The following is a 22,925-nucleotide window of genomic DNA, read 5'->3' as shown; positions in this document are numbered from 1 at the left end:
AAACGCGGGCCTGGTACTTTCCTCGTAAATTTACGAAGAATTTACGAGGAAGGTGGTTTCCTATATATACTCGACGCCTCTGAATGAGGGGTCCTCGTTCATTCCTCACAAACTCCTCTCTCTCTCTCTCTAAGGTAACTTCTCTCTATCTCTAGTTAGTTTTTTCAATAATTAGTTTAGGTGGTTAGCGTAGGAAATTAGTTTAGGGAATTAGTTTAGGTGGTTAGTGTAGGAAGCATAATAATATTTAATTGTGTGATTTTTAATTTTTTTTTTTAAATTTAGATGGCTCCTAGGCGGAAACCTGCAGCACCGACATATTCCGAGATATTTGGCGACAGTGTGGGGACATCTTCTTCTGGCGGCCCATCATCTTCCGATGCAGTTCCGGACTCTCAGACATCTCAGAGAGTTTGGAGCCCTCCTCCTCCCGCACCTCAAATGCCCTCACAGATGCCTCCACCTCCTCCACCAGCAGCTCCACATCAGCCCGTCCCAGAGGGAGGTGTTCATCCAGACTTGTGGTGCCTCCTCATGCACCGCACCATAGGCAAGATATACGGTGTAGGATTTGCTTGCCCAGCCTGGACGGGAGGGTTTGGATGTTTTGGACCCGATAGACCGCCGGGTACTTATTGGTAAGTACATTTATAATTTAAAAAATTCAAATCAATTTTATATTTTTAATTAACAAGTTGGTTCAATTTGCAGGTTTGGGGCCATAAACCGTGTTTCCAAGAGCGTTTCACAGTCGATGAAGGGATACTTCGACGGGCCTTATCCAAATTGGAGCTTGACTCAAGATCACGTCAAGACCACTTGGTTTAAATGTTTTGCGGTAATTTTTCAAACTTTTTTAATATTTAATTTTATTAATTACTAATTATTAATGTTTTTAAAATTTTGTTTGTTTCAACAAAGGTGGCACTGGTCCTTAAGAATCACCGAAAGGGTGAAGATGGAATTTCAGGCAAAGGCGAAGACCCGCCTTACCAACACGGTCTCAGATTGGAAGGACAAGTGGGATCTACGATTATGATGGGAAGCCCACTGAGGTCACAATGAGGTATGGGATGGCCTCATCACCTATTGGAAGCTACCCAACTCGATCCGGAAGGCCAACTCCTACTCCGCTTCCCGTACGACCAAGGATAAAGACGGTCATTTGCCTATGGTTCATAGAACCGGGAAAAAACCTCATGCCGGGATCCGTCTAGAAGTTGTAAGTTTTAGTTGTAATATTTATTCTATTAATAAATTTTAATTCAAATATTTAATTTTTTATTATTATTGTTTTGTAGTTTGAGAAGACCGGAGTTTTGCCGTCTCTGTCTGATCTCTTCAAGATGACTCACGCCACACCAGACGGGACTTTTGCTGATCCTGCATCCGAGAAACTCTTCATAAGTGTGGCTGCTCGGGTTGAAGAGCGAGAGACACAACTAACCCAACAGTCTCCGGATGGGTTAGCCGTCAAATTGACGATGGAAGAGGTCGACAGGATCTTCGAAGAGGTAAAATTTAAAAGTTAGTTTAAATTAATTTGACTATTTCAACATAATAACTATTTAATATATATTATTTTTTGTAGGTGGCTCCAAAAAAGAAGGGGCGGACGGTGGGAATAGGTTCTGTTAATGAAGTCCCAAGGGCGACTTCGTCATACTCGTCGAGACGGGACCATGAGACTTCTCAGATGCAGGCTCGATTGGATAGCCAGCAGGTCCGTTTGGACTCTCTCGAGAATCTATTGGATGTTATGGCGATGGGAAACCCGAACATGCAGAGAGCATTGGTGGCCAGACGATAAGCTCTCGAGATGCAACAACGGGATCCCGAATCTATCGATCCAGCAGGCTCTGCGGGACCGAGCAGCCCCACCAACTACTTCGATGATGTGACGCTCCTGTAGCTTTTTTTTAATAATTTTGTTTTGTGAAATATTAAACTTAAATCATTTTTATGAATTATTTATTTTCTAAACAATTTTTTTGTTTAATATTTGAGATTTTAATTTTTAAAATTCCAATTTATTTATTATAAATAATAATAAAATAATAAATAAAAATAATATTATAAATAATGATAACAAATGTAAATTCGTTGTAAATGTTACAACGTATTTACATCGAAGTAGTCGTAAATACGTTGTAAACATTTACATCGACTTTACAACGATGGACATGTAAAGTCCTCGTAAATGTTACAACGTATTTACATCGCATTTTTACGAGTATTTTACATCGAATTATTTACAACGTCTTTATGTTGAATGTTTACGAGTTATTTACAACGAAGCTTTACGTGGCGTTTATGACGAAACCTTTCTTTCTTCTTTTCGACAAATTCATTTACTCGTAAATATTACGTGGCGTTCACGACAAATCTTCCTTTACGACGAACAATTAATAACGAAACGCCTTTCGAGGTTAATTCGTCGTAAAGACCCATTTACGAAGAATTTACAACGAATTCGGCCCTCGTAAAAAATATGTTTTCTTGTAGTGTAGTAGTTATCTTAAATATTATGAGTTAAATGGGTACATAAGTAATAAGGTTACCTAGAAAACAAAAAAAAATATTTTTGAAGAAAAAACCAAATAAAGGAATATTATTCAGCTTTAGGGAAAATCATGAATTGATTTCTTTCAAATTGTTGTATAATTAGACCTGGATATCAAAATGATCCTCCCGTTTTTTGTTATTTATATTTACTTTTAGATGCAATCCATGTACTTTCCCATATATTAAATAGCATTGTTTAATTTAAGTGTTTTTGACATTAAGATTAGTTTTGAATTTTCAAAGGCATGAACCACATGTTATTTTAAAAGAAAATTAAGGGAATTTATTAATTCTAAAATGATTTTAATAGAATCATATGTTCGGAGTGTAACACCATAGAATTTTGCTAAAATATGAAAATAAGTTGTGAAATAAAAACAACATAGCTATTACTTCTATTAATGTAAAATTTATTTTGTGGTAGGATGAGCTGCGCTAGCAACTCTTGAACATTGTTCTTTGAGAGGGAAAAGTGGATAGATTGGAAATTTCGGCAAGCAATTGGCTTCGGCTTCCAAGAATGCTTTGCAACTAGCAGGGCTTATATGTCCAAATTTTCCTGTGAGTATGGATGTATAAATCTCTATAATGCATCCTGGAACATTCATCACTGAAGACCAACATTTTGCTACATCAGGTAATCCTGGAATACCGGGACTTGGTTGGAATGGGAGTGGAAAAGGAAATGGGATGGGAAACTGGGGTAGTTGAGCATTGGCAGAGACTACAAAACCCACAACCACCATCAGGAACCAGACATGTTTTATAGATATTATGAGATAAGGGAAAAAGAAGAAATATTTCTTCAAATATATGAGTCTTTATCGAGTTTGTATTTTGATTGATGAACATATTGCACAATCGTTTGTCTATTTATATTGAAAGGAAAGAAGCTATAGAAACGTCTTTGTACTTTTATGTGAAACTTAATTACCTGTTTTCAAATAATACAAAGCAGAGACCGATGAGACAAACATTATTAAATATAACTGGTGGACTCTTAAGTCATGAAAAAAACTGATCAGATTAGTCTAAAGTATACAGTTTTGTTTTTCCTCAATACTATTGTTTCAAGTCATCTCCCGTCTAAGCTAAATAGCTACCTTTCTCGCTCTCTCTTGAAGCCAGGGGTAATCTACCAATTTATGGAGTCTTGATGGTATTTTGGCTCTTTTTCAATTTCTTGCCATCTTTTGAAAAAGTAATCTCCTTAGGTAGAACTTTGGAGACATCTACTTTCACAAATATTTTTGCCTCATCTAGCTTGGTGTAAGCAATGGATTCTGGATGTGGTTTAACTGGGAACCCGACTGTACTTGTAATAAAACTAAGCCCCTCCCATGAATACATATGAAGAGGAACCTTCTCAAGATGAACCCACATAGGAATGGCTTCTTCCTCCTGCTCTTCTTCCTCTGCTTTTGGAGACCATTTTAATACTATCATCAGGACTCCCACGATATTTCACATCCCTCGACGAGGTATCTTCTCCCTTGAATTCTGACTTGAGACTTTGAATCTCATCGTCGTTTCATTGACTTCATAAACTTCCACCTTTGTAGAGGGATCACCGTATTTCCAGATCTTATATTTGACCATATGGATCTTAGCCACATGTGGAGCCAGATCGAGAAATTTTACAACAACAAAGTCTTCCCAAAGTGGCATAGAGTTCTCGATGATCTCATCTGGGATCTCTACCGTGTTAACCCATTCCTTCTTCAGAACCTCAATCCCATACTTCCTCAACTTTTTCTTATCCAGCGCCGCAAAAATCCAACTCTGATCCATATTTCTCCGGTCGACATCTCCATCCGTACTTGCTTGCTTCACAACTTCAATCAAAAATCTCCTTGATGCCTAGATCATCCCCGGGAGGATCTGTAGGATCCGGCGGAAGAGCCAGATTTATCACAGAACCACCGTCAAACTCACTCTCGGTAATCGCCAAAATATCACCTTCAGAATCGCTTAGTAAAACGGTGCATTTAGTAGTCCCTTTTTTCTATCTATTCGATTCTGCCTTCTATAGTTGTTATCTTAATTAATATGAGTTAAATGGGTAAATAAGTAATAAGGTTACCTTGAAAACAAAAAAAAACATTTTTACGAAAAAAAGAAAAAAATATTATTTACCTTCAGGGAAAATGATGAATTGATTTCCCTCAAATTGTTGTAAAATTAGACCTTAATATGTAAATGATCCTCCCCTTTGTTGTTATTTAATTAATTTTTAGATGCAACCCATGTACTTTCCCATATATTAAATAGTATTGTTTTATTTTGTAGTTTAATTCAAGTATGTTTTGTAATTAAGATTAGTTTTGAAATTTCAGAGGCATGAACCACTTGATTAATTTAAAAGGAAATTTGGGAAAAAATTTACTTCTAAAATGCTTTTATAGAATCATATAATTGGCGTGTAACACCGTAGAATTTAGATAAAATATGAAAATAAGTTGTGAAATAAAAACGACATGGCTATTACTTCTATTAATGTAAAATCTATTTTGTGGTAGGAGGAGATGGGCTACCAACTCTTGAACATTGTTCTTTGAGAGGCAAAAGTGGATAGATTGAAACTTTCGGCAAGCAATTGGCTTCAGCTTCCAAAAACGCTTTGCAACAAGCGGGGCCTATATGTCCAAATTTCCCTGTGAATGTGGGTATATAAATCTCTCTAATGCATCCTGGAACTTTCACCACTGAAGACCAACATTTTTATACATCAGGTAATCCTGAAATACCGAGAATTGGTTGGAATGGGAGTGGAAAAGGAAATGAGATGGGAAACTAGGGTAGTTGAGCATTGGCAGAGACTACAAAAGCCACAACCACCATTAGGAACCAGACATGTTTAATAGACATTATGAGATAAGGGAAGAAGAAGAAATATTTCTTCAAATATATGAGTCTTTATCGAGTTTGTATTTTGATTGATGAACATATTGTATAATCCTTTCTCGATCTATTTATATTGAAAGGAAAGAAGCTATAGAAAAGTCTTTGTACTTTTATGTGAAACTTAATTACCTGTTTTCAAATAGAACAAAGCAGAAACCGATGAGATTAACATTATTAAATATAACTGGTGGACTCTTAAATCATGAAAAACTGATCAGATTAGTCTAAAGTATACAGTTTTGTTTTGCCTCAATACTATTGTTTCAAATCATCTCCCTTCTAAGACAAATAGCTACCTTTCTCGCTCTCTCTTGAAGCCAGGGGTAATCTACCAATTTCTAGAGTCTTGATCGTATTTTGGCTCTCTATATGCTTAAAATCTAAACTATTTTTCAATTATCAATATAAATTAATTTTTGAGGAGAGAGAACATGAAAATACAACATTGAATAATATGGTTTTGAGTATAATTTTGTAGAAAATATTCATTTAAACAGGCTAACTACATTGGCCCCTTTAGATGGTGAATTCTTTAAAAGGAAAAAAATATTATTTAGAAATAATTTAGTTATTAAAACACATATAGCAAAATGAAATATTCTTCTATATAACTATATGCTTCCTCTGACTTAGATAGTAAATGCACAAGTCAACATAGAGATACACACGTTCCAAGACAAGTCTTGAGTGTTCACAAGTGAAACCTTATAGTGGATAAGTTTCACAAAGATTGTGGTTTTGGAATTCTCACCTATTTTATACTCAAATTACAACACCAAAAACAATCATGTTTTGATATATAGTATTTAAAGGGAAACTAATATATATATAATTTATTTTAACTAATATGAGTTATATGGGTACATAAGTAATAAGGTTACCTTGAAACAAAAAAAAAGTATTTATATTTTTATGCAAAAAAGAAAAAATAAACTAATATTATTTAGCTTTAGGGGAAAATGATGAATTATTTCCCTCAATTGATGATCCTCCCCTTTGTTGTTATTTATATTTACTTTTTAGATGCAACCCATGTACTTTCCCACATATCAAAATAGTATTGTTTTATTTTGTAGTTTAATATAAGTATGTTTTGTAATTAAGATTAGTTTTGATTTTCAGAGGCATGAACCACATGGTTAATTTAAAAGGAAATTCGGGGAATTTATTACTTCTAAAATGCTTTTTATAGGAATCATATATTTGGAGTCTTAGAGCATAAAATTTAGCTAAAATATGAAAATAAGTTGTGAAATAAAAACGACATAGCTATACTTCTATTAATGTAAAATCTATTTTGTGGTAGGAGGAGCTGCGCTACCAACTCTTGAACATTGTTCTTTGAGAGGAAAAAGTGGATAGATTGGGACTTTCGGCAAGCATTTGCTTCGGCTTCCTAGAATGATTTGCAACAAGCGGGGCCTATATGTCCGAATTTTCCTGTGAGTACAGATGTATAAATCTCTATAATGCATCCTGGAACATTCTTCACTGAAGACCAACATTTTGATACATCAGGTAATCCGGGAAATACCGGGACTTGGTTGGAATGGGAGTGGAAAAGGAAATGGGATTGGAAACTGGGGTAGTTGAGCATTGGCAGAGACTACAAAACCCAAAACAACCCATTGGAACCAGAAATGTTTAATAGACATTATGAGATAAGGGAAAAGAAGAAATATTTCTTCAAATATATGAGTTTTTATCGAGTTTGTATTTTGATTGATGAACATATTGTACAATCCTTTGTCTATTTATATTGAAAGGAAAGAAGCTATAGAAACGTCTTTGTACTTTTATGTGAAACTTAATTACCTGTTTTCAATAATACAAATCAGAAAACGATGAGACAAACAATTATTAAATATAATTGGTGGCCTCTTAAGTCATGAAAAAAAACGATCAGAATAATCTAAAGTATACAGTTTTTTTTGCCTCAATACTATTGTTTCAAATCATCTCCGTCTAAGCCAAATAGCTACCTTATTCGCTCTCTCTTGAAGGCAGGGGTAATCTACCAATTTAAAGAGTCTTGATCGTATTTTCGCTCTCTATATGCTTTAAACTCTACACTATTTTTTCAATTATCAATATAAATTAATTTTTGAGGAGAGAGAACATGATAATACAACATTTAATTATATGGTTTTGAATAAATTTTGTAGAAAATAACCATTTAAACAGGCTAAATACATTGGCTCCTTTATGTGGTGAATTCTTTAAAAAGAAAAAAACATATATTTAGAAACAATTTAGTTATAAAACACATATAGCAAATGAAATATTCTTCTATATAACTATTATGCTTCCTCTGAATTAGATAGTAAATGCACAAGTCAACATAGAGATACACACGTTCCAAGACAAGTCTTGAGTGTTCACAAGTGAAACCTTATAGTAGATAAGTTTCACTATGTTTCACAATGTTTCACAAAGATTGTGGTTTTGGAATCTCAACTATTTTATACTCAAATTACAACACCAAAACAATCATGTTTTGATATATAGTATACAAAGGGAAAACTAATATATATAGAATTTATTTTAACTAATATGAGTTATATGGGTACATAAGTAATAAGGTTACCTTAAAAAAAAATATTTATATTTTTTTATAAAAAAAAATAAAGGAATTTTTTAGCTTTCTTTAGGGAAAATGATGAAAATGATTTCCCTCAAATTGTTGTTAAAATTAGACCTGCAAATTTAAAAGGAACTCTGGAAATTTATTACTTCTAAAATGCTTTTTCTAGAATCATATATTTGGAGTGTTACACCGTAGAATTTAGCTAAAATATTAAAATAAGTTTGTGAAATAAAAACGACCTAGCTATTACTTCTATTAATGTAAAATCTATTTTGTGGTAGGAGGAGCTGCGCTACCAACTCTTGAACATTGTTCTTTGAGAGGAAAAAGTGGATAGATTGGAATTTTCGGCAAGCAAGTTGCTTCGGCTTCCAAGAATGATTTGCAACAAGCGGGGCCTATATGTCCGAATTTTCCTGTGAGTACAGATGTATAAATCTCTATAATGCATCAGGAACATTCATCACTGAAGACCAACATTTTGCTACATCAGGTAATCCTGGATATACCGGGACTTTGGTTGGAATGGGAGTGGAAAAGGAAATGGGATGGGAAACTGGGGTAGTTGAGCATTGGCAGAGACTACAAACCCACAACCACCATTAGGAACCAGAAATGTTAATATAGACATTATGAAATAAGGGAAAAAGAAGAAATATTTCGTCAAATATATGAGTCTTTATCAAGTTTGTGTTTTTGATTGATGAACATATTGTACCATCCTTTGTCTATTTATATTGAAAGGAAAGAAGCTATAGAAACGTCTTTGTACTTTTATGTGAAACTTAATTACCTGATTTTCAAAGAATACAAAGCAGAAACCGATCAGACAAACTTATTAAATATAAACTGGTGGACTCTTAAGTCATGAAAAAAACTGATCAGATTAGTCTAAAGTGTACAGTTTTGTTTTGCCTCAATACTATTTTTCAAATCATCTCCCGTCTAAGCCAAATAACTACATTTCTCGCTCTCTCTTGAAGCCAGGGGCAATCTACCAATTTCTAGAGTCTTGAACGCATTTTGGCTCTCTATATGCTTAAACTCCAAATATTTTTTTCAATTATCAATATAAATTTATTTTGAGGAGAGAGAACATGATAATACAACATTTAATTATATGGTTTTGAGTATAATATTGTAGAAAATAACCATTTAAACAGGCTAAATACATTGGCTCCTTTAGGTGGTGAATTCTTTTAAAGGAAAAAAAACATTATTTCAAAACAATTTATTTATTAAAACACATATAGAGAAATGAAGTATTCTTCTATATAAGTAAATGCTTCCTCTGACTTAGATAGTAAATGCACAAGTCAACATAGAGATACACATGTTCCAAGACAAGTCTTGAGTGTTCACAAGTGAAAGCTTATCGTGGATAAGTTTCACTATGTTTCACAATGTTCACAATGATTGTGGTTTTGGAATCCTCACCTATTTATACTCAAGTTACAACACCAAAAACAATCATGTTTTGATATATAGTATACAAAGGGAAACTAATATTATATAATTTATTTAACTAATATGAGTTATATGGGTACATAAGTAATAAGGTTACCTTGAAAACAAAAAAAAAAATTATATTTTTTATAAACCAAAAAAAGAAAAATAAAGGAATATTATTTAGCTTTAGGGAAAATGATGAATTGATTTCCCTCAACTTGTTGTAAAATTAGACCTGAATATGAAAATGATCCTCCCCTTATGCAACCCATGTACTTTCCCATATATTAATTATATTGTTTTATTTTGTAGTTTAATTTAAGTAGGTTTTGTAATTAAGATTAGTTTTTGAATTTTCAGAGGCATGAACCACATGGTTAATTTAAAAGGAAATTCGGGAAATTTATTACTTCTAAAATGCTTTTTCTAGAATCATATATTGGAGTGTTACACCGTAGAATTTAGCTAAAATATGAAAATAAGTTGTGAAATAAAAAACGACATAGCTATTACTTCTATTAATGTAAAATCTATTTTGTGGTAGGAGGAGCTGCGCTACCAACTCTTGAACATTGTTCTTTGAGAGGAAAAAGTGGATAGATTGGAAATTTTCGGCAAGCAATTGGCTTCGGCTTCCAAGAATGCTTTGCAACAAGCGGGGCCTATATGTCCGATTTTCCTGTGAGTAAGGATGTATAAATCTCTATAATGCATCCTGGAACATTCATCACTGAAGACCAACATTTTGCTACATCAGGTAATCCTGGAATACCAGGACTTGGTTGGAATGGGAGTGGAAAAGGAAATGGGATGGGAAACTGGGGTAGTTGAGCATTGGCAGAGACTACAAAACCCACAACCACCATTAGGAACCAGAAATGTTTAATAGACATTATGAGATAAGGAAAAAAAGAAGAAATATTTCTTCAAATATATGAGTCTTTATCGAGTTTGTATTTTGATTGATGAACATATTGTACAATCCTTTGTCTATTTATATTGAAAGGAAAGAAGCTATAGAAACGTCTTTGTACTTTTATGTGAAACTTAATTACCTGTTTTCAAATAATACAAAGCAGAAACCGATGAGCAAAACATTATTAAATATAACTGGTGGACTCTTAAGTCATGAAAAAAACTGATCAGATTAGTCTAAGTATACAGTTTTGTTTTGCCTCAATACTATTGTTTCAAATCATCTCCCGTCTAAGCCAAATAACTACATTTCTCGCTCTCTCTTGAAGCCAGGGTAATCTACCAATTTCTAGAGTCTTGATCGTATTTTGGCTCTCTATATGCTTAAACTCTAAACTATTTTTTCAATTATCAATATAAATTAATTTTTGAGGAGAGAGAACATGATAATACAACATTTAATTATATGGTTTGAGTATAATTTTGTAGAAAATAACCATTTAAACAGGCTAAATACATTGGCTCCTTTAGGTGGTGAATTCTTTAAAAGGAAAAAACATTATTTAGAAACAATTTATTTATTAAAACACATATAGCGAAATGATATTCTTCTATATAACTAAATGCTTCCTCTGACTTAGATAGTAAATGCACAAGTCAACATAGAGATACACATGTTCCAAGACAAGTCTTGAGTGTTCACAAGTGAAAGCTTATCAGGATAATTTCACTGTGTTTCACAATGTTTCACAAAGATTGTGGTTTTGGAATCCTCACCTATTTTATACTCAAATTACAACACCAAAAAAAATCATGTTTTGATATATAGTATACAAAGGGAAACTAATATATATAGAATTTATTTTAACTAATATGAGTTATATGGGTACATAAGTAATAAGGTTACCTTGAAAAAAAATATTTATATTTTTATGAAACAAAAAAAAAAATAAGGAATATTATTTAGCTTTAGGGAAAATGATGAATTGATTTCCCTCAACTTGTTGTAAAATTAGACCTGAATATGAAAATGATCCTCCCCTTATGCAACCCATGTACTTTCCCATATATTAAATTAGTATTGTTTTATTTTTTAGTTTAATTTAAGTAGGTTTTGTAATTAAAATTAGTTTTGAATTTTCAGAGGAATGAACCACATGGTTAATTTAAAAGGAAATTCGGGAAATTTATTACTTCTAAAATGCTTTTTCTAGAATCATATATTTGGAGTCTTACACCGTAGAATTCAGCTAAAATATGAAAATAAGTTGTGAAATAAAAACGACATAGCTATTACTTCTATTAATGTAAAATCTATTTTGTGGTAGGAGGAGCTGCGCTACCAACTCTTGAACATTGTTCTTTGAGAGGAAAAAAGTGGATAGATTGGAAATTTCGGCAAGCAATTGGCTTCGGCTTCCAAGAATGCTTTGCAACAAGCGGGGCCTATATGTCCGAATTTTCCTGTGAGTAAGGATGTATAAATCTCTATAATGCATCCTGGAACATTCATCACTGAAGACCAACATTTTGCTACATCAGGTAATCCTGGAATACCGGGACTTGGTTGGAATGGGAGTGGATGGAAATGGGATGGGAAACTGGGTAGTTGAGCATTGGCAGAGACTACAAAACCCACAACCACCATTAGGAACCAGAAATGTTTAATAGACATTATGAGATAAGGGAAAAAGAAGAAATATTTCTTCAAATATATGAGTCTTTATCGAGTTTGTATTTTGATTGATGAACATATTGTACAATCCTTTGTCTATTTATATTGAAAGGAAAGAAGCTATAGAAACGTCTTTGTACTTTTGTGAAACTTAATTACCTGTTTTCAAATAATACAAAGCAGAAACCGATGAGACAAACATTTTTAAATATAACTGGTGGACTCTTAAGTCATGAAAAAAAAACTGATCAGATTAGTCTAAAGTATACAGTTTTGTTTTGCCTCAATACTATTTTTTAAATCATCTCCCGTCTAAGCCAAATAACTACCTTTCTCGCTCTCTCTTGAAGCCAGGGGTAATCTACCAATTTCTAGAGTCTTGATCGTATTTTGGCTCTCTATATGCTTAAACTCTAAACTATTTTTCAATTATCAATATAAATTAATTTTTGAGGAGAGAGAACATGAAAATACAACATTTAATAATATGGTTTTGAGTATAATTTGTAGAAAATAACCATTTAAACAGGCTAACTACATTGGCCCCTTTAGGTGGTGAATTCTTTAAAAGGAAAAAAATTTATTTAGAAACAATTTAGTTATTAAAACACATATAGCGAAATGAAATATTCTTCTATATAACTATATGCTTCCTCTGACTTAGATAGTAAATGCACAAGTCAACATAGAGATACACACGTTCCAAGACAAGTCTTGAGTGTTCACAAGTGAAACCTTATAGTGGATAAGTTTCACAAAGATTGTGGTTTTGGAATTCTCACCTATTTTATACTCAAATTACAACACCAAAAAACAATCATGTTTTGATATATAGTATACAAAGGGAAACTAATATATATAGAATTTATTTTTAACTAATATGAGTTATATGGGTACATAAGTAATAAGGTTACCTTGAAAAAAAAATATTTATATTTTTATGAAAACAAAAAAGAAAAATAAAGGAATATTATTTAGCTTTAGGGAAAATGATGAATGATTTCCCTCAACTTGTTGTAAAATTAGACCTGAATATGAAAATGATCCTCCCCTTATGCAACCCATGTACTTTCCCATATATTAAATTGTATTGTTTTATTTTTAGTTTAATTTAAGTAGGTTTTGTAATTAAGATTAGTTTTGAATTTTCAGAGGATGAACCACATGGTTAATTTAAAAGGAAATTCGGGAAATTTATTACTTCTAAAATGCTTTTTCTAGAATCATATATTGGAGTGTTACACCGTAGAATTCAGCTAAAATATGAAAATAAGTTGTGAAATAAAAACGACATAGCTATTACTTCTATTAATGTAAAATCTATTTTGTGGTAGGAGGAGCTGCGCTACCAACTCTTGAACATTGTTCTTTGAGAGGAAAAAGTGGATAGATTGGAACTTTCGGCAAGCAATTGGCTTCGGCTTCCAAGAATGCTTTGCAACAAGCGGGGTCTATATGTCCGAATTTTCCTGTGAGTAAGGATGTATAAATCTCTATAATGCATCCTGGAACATTCATCACTGAAGACCAACATTTTGCTACATCAGGTAATCCTGGAATACCGGGACTTGGTTGGAATGGGAGTGGAAAAGGAAATGGGATGGGAAACTGGGGTAGTTGAGCATTGGCAGAGACTACAAAACCACAACCACCATTAGGAACCAGAAATGTTTAATAGACATTATGAGATAAGGGAAAAAGAAGAAATATTTCTTCAAATATATGAGTCTTTATCGAGTTTGTATTTGATTGATGAACATATTGTACAATCCTTTGTCTATTTATATTGAAAGGAAAGAAGCTATAGAAACGTCTTTGTACTTTTATGTGAAACTTAATTACCTGTTTTCAAATAATACAAAGCAGAAACCGATGAGCCAAACATTATTAAATATAACTGGTGGACTCTTAAGTCATGAAAAAAAACTGATCAGATTAGTCTAAATTATACAGTTTTGTTTTTATACTATTGTTTCAAATCATCTCCCGTCTAAGCCAAATAACTACATTTCTCGCTCTCTCTTGAAGCCAGGGGTAATCTACCAATTTCTAGAGTCTTGATCGTATTTTGGCTCTCTATATGCTTAAACTCTAAACTATTTTTTCAATTATCAATATAAATTAATTTTTGAGGAGAGAGAACATGATAATACAACATTTAATTATATGGTTTTGAGTATAATTTTGTAGAAAATAACCATTTAAACAGGCTAAATACATTGGCTCCTTTAGGTGGTGATTTCTTTAAAAGGAAAAAAACATTATTTAGAAACAATTTGTTTATTAAAACACATATAGCGAAATTAAATATTTTTCTATATAACTAAATGCTTCCTCTGACTTAGATAGTAAATGCACAAGTCAACATAGAGATACACACGTTCCAAGACAAGTCTTGAGTGTTCACAAGTGAAACCTTATCGTGAATAAGTTCACTATGTTTCACAATGTTTCACAAAGATTGTGGTTTTGGAATTCTCACCTATTTTATACTCAAATTACAACACCAAAAACAATCATGTTTTGATATATAGTATACAAAGGGAAACTAATATATATAGAATTTATTTTACTAATATGAGTTATATGGGTACATAAGTAATAAGGTTACCTTGAAAACAAAAAAAAATATTTATATTTTTATGAAACAAAAAAGAAAAATAAAGGAATATTATTTAATTTTTGTTAAAATGATGAATTGATTTCCGTCAAATTGTTGTAAATTAGACCTGAATATGAAAATGATCCTCCCCTTATGCAACCCATGTACTTTCCCATATATTAAATAGTATTGTTTTATTTTTTAGCTTAATTTAAGGATGTTTTGTAACTAAGATTAGTTTTGAATTTTCAGAGGCATGAACCACATGGTTAATTTAAAAGAAAACTCTGGAAATTTATTACTTCTGAAATACCTTTTCTAGAATCATATATTTGGAGTTTTACACCGTAGAATTTAGCTAAAATATGAAAATAAGTTGTGAAATAAAAACGACATAGCTATTACTTCTATTAATGTAAAATCTATTTTGTGGTAGGAGGAGCTGTGCTACCAACTCTTGAACATTGTTCTTTGATAGGAAAAAGTGGATAGATTGGAAATTTCGGCAAGCAATTGGCTTCGGCTTCCAAGAATGCTTTGCAACAAGCAGGGCCTATATGTCCGAATTTTCCTGTGAGTAAGGATGTATAAATCTCTATAATGCATCCTGGAACATTCATCACTGAAGACCAACATTTTGCTACATCAGGTAATCCTGGAATACCGGGACTTGGTTGGAATGGGAGTGGAAAAGGAAATGGGATGGGAAACTGGGGTAGTTGAGCATTGGCAGAGACTACAAAACCAAAACACCATTAGGAACCAGAAATGTTTAATAGACATTATGAGATAAGGGAAAAGAAGAAATATTTCTTCAAATATATGAGTCTTTATCGAGTTTGTATTTTGATTGATGAACATATTGTACAATCCTTTGTCTATTTATATTGAAAGAAAAGAAGCTATAGAAACGTCTTTGTACTTTATGTGAAACTTAATTACCTGTTTTCAAATAATACAAAGCAGAAACCGATGAGCCAAACATTATTAAATATAACTGGTGGACTCTTAAGTCATGAAAAAAAAACTGGTCAGATTAGTCTAAATTATACAGTTTTGTTTTGCCTCAATACTATTGTTTCAAATCATCTCCCGTCTAAGCCAAATAACTACATTTCTCGCTCTCTCTTGAAGCCAGAGGTAATCTACCAATTTCTAGTCTTGATCGTATTTTGGCTCTCTATATGCTTAAACTCTAAACTATTTTTTTCAATTATCAATGTAAATTAATTTTTGAGGAGAGAGAACATGATAATACAACATTTAATTATATGGTTTTGAGTATAATTTTGTAGAAAATAACCATTTAAACAGGCTAAATACATTAGCTTCTTTAGGTGGTGATTTCTTTAAAAGGAAAAAACATTATTTAGAAACAATTTGTTTATTAAAACACATATAGCGAAATGAAATATTCTTCTATATAACTAAATGATTCCTCTGACTTAGATAGTAAATACACAAGTCAACATAGAGATACACACGTTCCAAGACAAGTCTTGAGTGTTCACAAGTGAAACCTTATCGTGAATAAGTTTCACTGTGTTTCACAATGTTTCACAGAGATTGTGGTTTTCGAATTCTCACCTATTTTATACTCAAATTACAACACCAAAAACAATCATGTTTTGATATATAGTATACAAAGGGAAATTATATATATATAGAATTTTATTTAACTAATATGAGTTATATGGGTACATAAGTAATAAGGTTACCTTGAAAACAAAAAAAAGATATTTATATTTTTATGAAACAAAAGTAAAAAATAAAGGAATATTATTTAGCTTTGGTTAAATGATGAATTGATTTCCGTCAAATTGTTGTAAAATTAGACCTGAATATGAAAATGATCCTCCCCTTATGCAACCCATGTACTTTCCCATATATTAAATAGTATTGTTTTATTTTAAGCTTAATTTAGGATGTTTTGTAACTAAGATTAGTTTTGAATTTTCAGAGGCATGAATCACATGGTTAATTTAAAAGGAAACTCTGGAAATTTATTACTTCTGAAATGCTTTTCTAGAATCATATATTTGGAGTGTTACACCATAGAATTTAGCTAAAATATGAAAATAAGGTCTGAAATAAAAACGACATAGCTATTACTTCTATTAATGTAAAATCTATTTTGTGGTAGGAGGAGCTGTGCTACCAACTCTTGAACATTGTTCTTTGATAGGAAAAAGTGGATAGATTGGAAATTTCGGCAAGCAATTGGCTTCGGCTTCCAAGAATGCTTTGCAACAAGCGGGGCCTATATGTCCGAATTTTCCTGTGAGTAAGGATGTATAAATCTCTATAATGCATCCTGGAACATTCATCACTGAAGACCAACATTTTGCTACATCAGGTAATCCTGGAATACCGGGACTTGGTTGGAATGGGAGTGGAAAAGGAAATGGGATGGGAAACTGGGGTAGTTGAGCATTGGCAGAGACTACAAAACCCAAAACCACCATTAGGAACCAGAATGTTTAATAGACATTATGAGATAAGGGAAAAAAGAAGAAATATTTCTTCAAATATATGAGTCTTTATCGAGTTTGTATTTTGATTGATGAACATATTGTACAATCCTTTGTCATTTATATTGAAAGAAAAGAAGCTATAGAAACGTCTTTGTACTTTATGTGAAACTTAATTACCTGTTTTCAAATAATACAAAGCAGAAACCGATGAGCTAAACATTATTAAATATAACTGGTGGACTCTTAAGTCATGAAAAAAAAACTGGTCAGATTAGTCTAAATTATACAGTTTTGTTTTGCCTCAATACTATTGTTTCAAATCATCTCCCGTCTAGCCAAATAACTACATTTCTCGCTCTCTCTTGAAGCCAGGGGTAATCTACCAATTTCTAGTCTTGATCGTATTTTGGCTCTCTATATGCTTAAACTCTAAACTATTTTTTTCAATTATCAATGTAAATTAATTTTTGAGGAGAGAGAACATGATAATACAACATTTAATATGGTTTTGAGTATAATTTTGTAGAAAATAACCATTTAAACAGGCTAAATACATTGGCTCCTTTAGGTGGTGATTTCTTTAAAGGAGAAAAAACATTATTTAGAAACAATTTGTTTATTAAAACACATATAGCGAAATGAAATATTCTTCTATATAACTAAATGATTCCTCTGACTTAGATAGTAAATACACAAGTCAACATAGAGATACACACGTTCCAAGACAAGTCTTGAGTGTTCACAAATGAAACCTTATCGTGAATAAGTTTCACTGTGTTTCACAATGTTTCACAGAGATTGTGGTTTTCGAATTCTCACCTATTTTATACTCAAATTACAACACCAAAAACAATCATGTTTTGATATATAGTATACAAAGGGAAACTTATATATATAGAATTTATTTTAACTAATATGAGTTATATGGGTACATAAGTAATAAGGTTACCTTGAAAACAAAAAAAAAATATTTATTTTTATGAAACAAAAAAGTAAAAAATAAAGGAATATTATTTAGCTTTTGGTTAAATGATGAATTGATTTCCGTCAAATTGTTGTAAAATTAGACCTGAATATGAAAATGATCCTCCCCTTATGCAACCCATGTACTTTCCCATATATTAAATAGTATTGTTTTATTTTAAGCTTAATTTAAGGATGTTTTGTAACTAAGATTAGTTTTGATTTTCAGAGGCATGAATCACATGGTTAATTTAAAAGGAAACTCTGGAAATTTATTACTTCTGAAATGCTTTTTCTAGAATCATATATTTGGAGTGTTACACCATAGAATTTAGCTAAAATATGAAAATAAGTTGTGAAATAAAAACGACATAGCTATTACTTCTATTAATGTAAAATCTATTTTGGTAGGAGGAGCTGCGCTACCAACTCTTGAACATTGTTCTTTGATAGGAAAAAGTGGATAGATTGGAAATTTTGGCAAGCAATTGGCTTCGGCTTCCAAGAATGCTTTTGCAACAAGCGGGGCCTATATGTCCGAATTTTCCTGTGAGTAAGGATGTATAAATCTCTATAATGCATCCTGGAACATTCATCACTGAAGACCAACATTTTGCTACATCAGGTAATCCTGGAATACCGGGACTTGGTTGGAATGGGAGTGGAAAAGGAAATGGGATGGGAAACTGGGGTAGTTGAGCATTGGCAGAGACTACAAAACCCAAAACCACCATTAGGAACCAGAAATGTTTAATAGACATTATAAGATAAGGGAAAAAGAAGAAATATTTCTTCAAATATATGAGTCTTTATCGAGTTTGTATTTTGATTGATGAACATATTGTACAATCCTTTGTCTATTTATATTGAAAGAAAAGAAGCTATAGAAACGTTTTTGTACTTTATGTGAAACTTAATTACCTGTTTTCAAATAATACAAAGCAGAAACCGATGAGCCAAACATTATTAAATATAACTGGTGGACTCTTAAGTCATGAAAAAAAAACTGGTCAGATTAGTCTAAATTATACAGTTTTGTTTTGCCTCAATACTATTGTTTCAAATCATCTCCCGTCTAAGCCAAATAACTACATTTTTCGCTCTCTCTTGAAGCCAGGGATAATCTACCAATTTCTAGTTTTGATCGTATTTTTGCTCTCTATATGCTAAACTCTAAACTATTTTTCAATTATCAATGTAAATTAATTTTGAGGAGAGAGAACATGATAATACAACATTTAATTATATGGTTTTGAATATAATTTTGTAGAAAATAACCATTTAAAACAGGCTAAATACATTGGCTCCTTTAGGTGGTGATTTCTTTAAAAGAAAAAAACATTATTTAGAAACAATTTGTTTATTAAAACACATATAGCGAAATGAAATATTCTTCTATATAACTAAATGATTCCTCTGACTTAGATAGTAAATACACAAGTCAACATAGAGATACACACGTTCCAAGACAAGTCTTGAGTTTTCACAAGTGAAACCTTATCGTGAATAAGTTTCACTGTGTTTCACAATGTTTCACAATGTTTCACAAAGATTGTGGTTTTGGAATTCTTACCTATTTTATACTCAAATTACAACACCAAGAACAATCATGTTTTGATATATAGTATACAAAGGGAAACTTATATATATATAGAATTTATTTTAACTAATATGAGTTATATGGGTACATAAGTAATAAGGTTACCTTGAAAACAAAAAAAAAATATTTATATTTTTATGAAACAAAAAGTAAAAAATAAAGGAATATTATTCAGCTTTTGGTTAAATGATGAATTGATTTCCGCCAAAATTGTAAAAATTAGACCTGAATATGAAAATGATCCTCCCCTTATGCAACCCATGTACTTTCCAATATATTAAATAGTATTGTTTTATTTTTAGCTTAATTTAAGGATGTTTTGTAACTAAGATTAGTTTTGAATTTTCAGAGGCATGAATAACATGGTTAATTTAAAAGGAAACTCTGGAAATTTATTACTTCTCAAATGCTTTTTCTAGAATCATATATTTGGAGTGTTACACCATAGAATTTAGCTAAAATATGAAAATAAGTTGTGAAATAAAAATGACATAGCTATTACTTCTATTAATGTAAAATCTATTTTGTGGTAGGAGGAGCTGTGCTAGCAACTCTTGAACATTGTTCTTTTGATAGGAAAAAGTGGATAGATTGGAAATTTCGGCAAGCAATTGGCTTCGGCTTCCAAGAATGCTTTGCAACAAGCGGGCCTATATGTCCGAATTTTCCTGTGAGTAAGGATGTATAAATCTCTATAATGCATCCTGGAACATTCATCACTGAAGACCAACATTTTGCTACATCAGGTAATCCTGGAATACCGGGACTTGGTTGGAATGGGAGTGGAAAAGGAAATGGGATGGGAAACTGGGGTAGTTGAGCATTGGCAGAGACTACAAAACCCAAAACCACCATTAGAACCAGAAATGTTTAATAGACATTATGAGATAAGGGAAAAAAGAAGAAATATTTCTTCAAATATATGAGTCTTTATCGAGTTTGTATTTTGATTGATGAACATATTGTATAATCCTTTGTCTATTTATATTGAAAGAAAAGAAGCTATAGAAACGTTTTTGTACTTTATGTGAAACTTAATTACCTGTTTTCAAATAATACAAAGCAGAAACCGATGAGCCAAACATTATTAAATATAACTGGTGGACTCTTAAGTCATGAAAAAAACTGGTCAGATTAGTCTAAATTATACAGTTTTGTTTTGCCTCAATACTATTGTTTTCAAATCATCTCCCGTCTAAGCCAAATAACTACATTTCTCGCTCTCTCTTGAGCCAGGGATAATCTACCAATTTCTAGTCTTGATCGTATTTTTTGCTCTCTATATGCTAAACTCTAAACTATTTTTTCAATTATCAATGTAAATTAATTTTTGAGGAGAGAGAACATGATAATACAACATTTAATTATATGGTTTTGAGTATAATTTTGTAGAAAATAACCATTTAAACAGGCTAAATACATTGGCTCCTTTAGGTGGTGATTTCTTTAAAAGGAAAAAAACATTATTTAGAAACAATTTGTTTATTAAAACACATATAGCGAAATGAAATTTCTTCTATATAACTAAATGATTCCTCTGACTTAGATAGTAAATACACAAGTCAACATAGAGATACACACGTTCCAAGACAAGTCTTGAGTTTTCACAAGTGAAACCTTATCGTGAATAAGTTTTCACTGTGTTTCACAATGTTTCACAATGTTTCACAAAGATTGTGGTTTTGGAATTCTTACCTATTTATACTCAAATACAACACCAAGAACAATCATGTTTTGATATATAGTATACAAAGGGAAACTTATATATATAGAATTTATTTTAACTAATATGAGTTATATGGTACATAAGTAATAAGGTTACCTTGAAAACAAAAAAAAAAAAAATTTATATTTTTATGAAACAAAAAGTAAAAAATAAAGGAATATTATTCAGCTTTTGGTTAAAATGATGAATTGATTTCCGCCAAATTGTAAAAATTAGACCTGAATATGAAAATGATCCTCCCCTTATGCAACCCAATGTACTTTCCAATATATTAAATAGTATTGTTTTATTTTTAGCTTAATTTAAGGATGTTTTGTAACTAAGATTAGTTTTGAATTTTCAGAGGCATGAATAACATGGTTAATTTAAAAGGAAACTCTGGAAATTTATTACTTCTCAAATGCTTTTTCTAGAATCATATATTTGGAGTGTTACACCATAGAATTTAGCTAAAATATGAAAATAAGTGTTGTGAAAATAAAAATGACATAGCTATTACTTCTATTAATGTAAAATCTTTTTGTGGTAGGAGGAGCTGTGCTAGCCAACTCTTGAACATTGTTCTTTGATAGGAAAAAGTGGATAGATTGGAAATTTCGGCAAGCAATTGGCTTCGGCTTCCAAGAATGCTTTTGCAACAAGCGGGGCCTATATGTCCGAATTTTCCTGTGAGTAAGGATGTATAAATCTCTATAATGCATCCTGGAACATTCATCACTGAAGACCAACATTTTGCTACATCAGGTAATCCTGGAATACCGGGACTTGGTTGGAATGGGAGTGGAAAAGGAAATGGGATGGGAAACTGGGGTAGTTGAGCATTGGCAGAGACTACAAAACCCAAACCACCATTAGGAACCCGAAATGTTTAATAGACATTATGAGATAAGGGAAAAAGAAGAAATATTTCTTCAAATATATGAGTCTTTATCGAGTTTGTATTTTGATTGATGAACATATTGTACAATCCTTTGTCTATTTATATTGAAAGAAAAGAAGCTATAGAAACGTCTTTGTACCTTTATGTGAAACTTAATTACCTGTTTCAAATAATACAAAGCAGAAACCGATGAGCCAAACATTATTAAATATAACTGGTGGACTCTTAAGTCATGAAAAAAACCCGGGTCAGATTATGTCTAAATTATACAGTTTTGTTTTGCCTCAATATTATTGTTTCAAATCATCTCCCGTCTAAGCCAAAATAACTACATTTCTCGCTCTCGCTTGAAGCTAGGGGTAATCTACCAATTTCTAGTCTTGATCGTATTTTGGCTCTCTATATGCTTAAACTCTAACTATTTTTTTCAATTATCAATGTAAATTAATTTTGAGGAGAAGAACATGATAATACAACATTTAATTATATGGTTTGAGTATAATTTTGTAGAAAATAACCATTTAAACAGGCTAAATACATTGGCTCCTTTAGGTGGTGATTTCTTTAAAAGGAAAAAACATTATT

General features: G+C 31.8%; 5 pseudogenes; all 5 read right to left on the bottom strand.

Annotated features, from left to right (window-relative positions):
• Positions 1 to 5,070: 5,070 nt before the first annotated feature.
• LOC130499088 (uncharacterized) lies at positions 5,071 to 5,433 on the bottom strand (annotated as a pseudogene).
• A 6,301-nt stretch (positions 5,434 to 11,734) lies between these two features.
• On the bottom strand, positions 11,735 to 12,095 carry LOC130499087 (uncharacterized; annotated as a pseudogene).
• A 1,320-nt stretch (positions 12,096 to 13,415) lies between these two features.
• LOC130499086 (uncharacterized) lies at positions 13,416 to 13,777 on the bottom strand (annotated as a pseudogene).
• Positions 13,778 to 15,119: 1,342 nt separating this feature from the next.
• Positions 15,120 to 15,480, bottom strand: LOC130499085 (uncharacterized; annotated as a pseudogene).
• A 2,985-nt stretch (positions 15,481 to 18,465) lies between these two features.
• LOC130499084 (uncharacterized) lies at positions 18,466 to 18,895 on the bottom strand (annotated as a pseudogene).
• Between the last annotated feature and the right edge of the window lie 4,030 nt (positions 18,896 to 22,925).

Source organism: Raphanus sativus, chromosome 8 (genome assembly GCF_000801105.2).
Source record: "Raphanus sativus cultivar WK10039 chromosome 8, ASM80110v3, whole genome shotgun sequence".
Taxonomy (NCBI): domain Eukaryota; kingdom Viridiplantae; phylum Streptophyta; class Magnoliopsida; order Brassicales; family Brassicaceae; genus Raphanus; species Raphanus sativus.
Note: the sequence above shows the minus strand (reverse complement) of the source record. Positions and strands in the feature narration are given on the sequence as shown.